Source organism: Mugil cephalus, chromosome 9, assembly GCF_022458985.1.
Source record: "Mugil cephalus isolate CIBA_MC_2020 chromosome 9, CIBA_Mcephalus_1.1, whole genome shotgun sequence".
Lineage (NCBI taxonomy): Eukaryota > Metazoa > Chordata > Actinopteri > Mugiliformes > Mugilidae > Mugil > Mugil cephalus.
This window is the reverse complement of record NC_061778.1, coordinates 27,256,764-27,260,146: the sequence shown is the minus strand read 5'-3', so window position 1 is coordinate 27,260,146 and position 3,383 is coordinate 27,256,764.

Genomic DNA, 3,383 nt, shown 5'->3' with positions numbered 1-3,383 from the left:
AGATTTAATCTGCCATCTATTTACAATTGAGTCTTGACTTCTGTCCCCAAGACGTTTCAGCACCATTCATACCTTGAGACTGGAGGCTCCCACTGACAATAGCTTCATTAGAGCACCATTCATAGGGTAAGTAGCCTAGGCACACAGTCCCCCATCTTAACAGGTAAGTACTCAGCTATTATGGAAATTAGTGACACCAGTTTCTGGTCAAGCAAGTTTCTGATGGGTTTACCCATAGAGTTTTCCTATTTAAACCTCAACTTCCTACCAGTCTATCATAATTGAAGAAGCTACTCGGATTAGTGATGAAACATCAAGAAATTCTGCTAGTCCAGTTGCCCTTAATCAACGCTTTTTGGAGTAACGGAGCAAGCCAAGTAAGCGGCTCAGTGTCTGGGCAGACAAAATTAGTATAGTGTGCAGTTTTTATTTCGCATTTCTGAAACTTGCTGCATATTTTGTTGGTTGTCCACTGAGATCAGCTGATAAGTCAGTATCACCGGTACAAGGACAAATACTTGATTAGGCAAACTCCGTCTCGCTTACTCGTGTAGTGATATCATGCAGTGATCTTGCAATTATCACCTGTTTTGACGATTATTTTGTTGGTCTCACTTTATCTCTCTCTCTATCTCCCTCTCCGCCTTTTCTCTCTCACACACACACGCAATCTTTGGCATCTGCTATAAGCTTGGCTCTTAATGAGACGCCATCTTGGCTCAGCCAAAGCGGTGCAGCCTATGTCACTTCATCAGAGTGACATAGGCGTCCATTTTAAGGTATGCACGCCAATCTGAAAACAAGCATTTGTCTTTGTCTGGACCAAAAATTCATACATTAACACACTACAGAGGCAAAATATTATACCTTTGAAATAATGCACTAATGCTTGGGCGCACACTGCTAAAACTATGCCCAACATTGGCTAGTTGGCTGTGGTTCCAAATAAATGTATTTAATAAACAGAACTAAAAGTGTGGCAGGAAAAAAACAAAAATTAAAAAGTAATCAGGCAAAGGACAAAATCACAACTACAATAAAGCCAGTACTAAAGAGCTAAAACCTACAGTTCCTTGAATACCCACTTGACCAAAAGTGAGGAAACCCTTAGACCTCCATGTTATATTGACAAATTTTATTGTAGAAATTAACATGTGTAAAGCCCTGTTAAAAATTAAATAATTGAATAAAACTTTTTTATATATCCATGAGCAACCTCATTCAAATGTATATGGGGATTCATGAGTCATGAATTTAAATATCAAGACTTAAATTTATGTGTAGATAAGGACATGGCTATAAAGCCGGATTTCCATACTTGCCCTACCTCCACACCACCCCACACCTCTCCAGCCTTTTTTTAAGTACCTTTTCCATTGCTTAGGAGTGACCTCCACTCCCCCTGGTTTTGCATGCTTTAGCCACACCCATGCCTGCTGCTACTAGCAACAGTGGGCTACACAGTAAAGTTATGTTCCAACAACCAGTAAATGAAAGTAAACAACCGTTATGCAGTTATGAGCTTTCAAGCAGAGGACAGTGAACGTAATGAAAGATAAAAACTTAGCAGAGAACTGCACCAACGGTGTAATGGATTCAAGGTAAGCTTCCCTACCAGCGCTCCCTGGTCTGTGGCCATATATCGCGTCCATCTCCTCATACCTTTTGATCAGCACCACTCGTATTGTTGTGCCCCTTGCCTGCCCGATCGGCCTTCAGTTTTTTAAGTTTCTTCTTCATTTGTTTTACCATCCTGTTAAAGCCAAGTTTAGCAGCCGCGATCCGCTGGAAAACCTTGTCTTTCCGAGTCCAACTCCCGCCATATATCTCTTCTCCCAAAAAGGACAGAAAAGCCCTCACCTCCAGGTTGGTCCAGAACGTCATTACCACAGAGGAGGTACTAAAAAGTACCCAGAAAAGTTTCCCATTGGCCTCGTTCAGCCCACCTTCTAACAATGGAAATAGCTTATTAAAGTGGACGATGTGGAATGGTGTGGAGGTAGGCGTATGGTAATCCGGCTTAAGTGACAGGTGCTCTCACAGGTTACTACGGCACCTGACAGGTTTGTGACATTGCTAGTGTCAAATGCACAGATCTGATCAACCGACGCTGCACTTCTTACCCTCCTTTGAATTAGTCAGGGGTTGTGCAAAGCCAAGACGCCAACAGATGTGATGACTCACGCTGAGCCTCAAGACGGCTGTACAGGAATCCTGTAGATGGCGTTGTGAAGGGTTCTTCCTTTCTTTGTATACAGTCAATAATATTTCATGGTATGGTATTGGTATTTAAAAAAATAAAATAAAATAAATAATAATTAAATGCCAACTCTGACATAAATTATTGTGTTGTTTCTTTGATACATGCATAAATCTACATCTCACATGTACTCTAAGTACTCCGTGTTCCATTGTTGCTGTTTTTGTTTGCATGCGCTGCATCTTTATTTCCTTTCCCTTTTGTTTTGTTGGAAAACCCCACAGTGAGAGTGTACTTACACACATACACATTAATGTGCCCTTACATACATTAGTGTGCATAGACATAGAGGAATGCACGCATAGAAAAACCTACATGATAGTTATAATACACAACACTGTGTTTACAGCTGTAAGGGATGGGGTCATTAATTATTCATGATGAGGAGGGTTTGTTATGTTTTTGTTTTTAGCACAAAAGCTTAACTGGACTTCAACAGAGCATTCAGAGGACAAAGTACATTAGAAAAGGACATATAATCCACTTGTGCTGTAATGTGCAACATAGTGATATTTAAATCACAGAAAAAAAAGTAAAGTTGTTCTAAACAAAGCAAGAGACCATGCAGGGTTGAGAGCACTAAGTCTTGCAATCCTTTGCTACAGATTTGTTGTGCTATTTCAATTACAGAGAGAATTAATCATGTGGCTCATTTGGCACATTTTTCCTAAGATATTACACCCTGTTTCCAACCTGATGTGAGTCTTACTTTTATGATATTGAGCCCTTTTCAGATGTGTTCAGTCAGGTTCATGGTTGTTTTTGTGGAGGCTGTAGTTCATGATGCTGTTGAATTATATAACATTATACTGAAGTTCTTTTAATTATTTGTCTGGTATGGTCTGTTCTGGTATAATCTTATTTCTACATGCATCATAGTTCTAAATTTCATACCTGTTATGCCTCTTAATGGCAATAAATTTGATGAGAAAGAATCACATCTGATATGTTGTGTATGCCCAAGTTGCGTAAGTGGAAAAACTTGTTCCACTCACACTACACATCAAGCAAGTCCCCATAAATGTGGTGGATCAACTGTAAAAAAAAAGATGGTTTGCCAGCAGGCTGTGACACATACATGATAAAGTTGACTTTCTAATTCTCTCCTTTTAGAGTTCTTGCC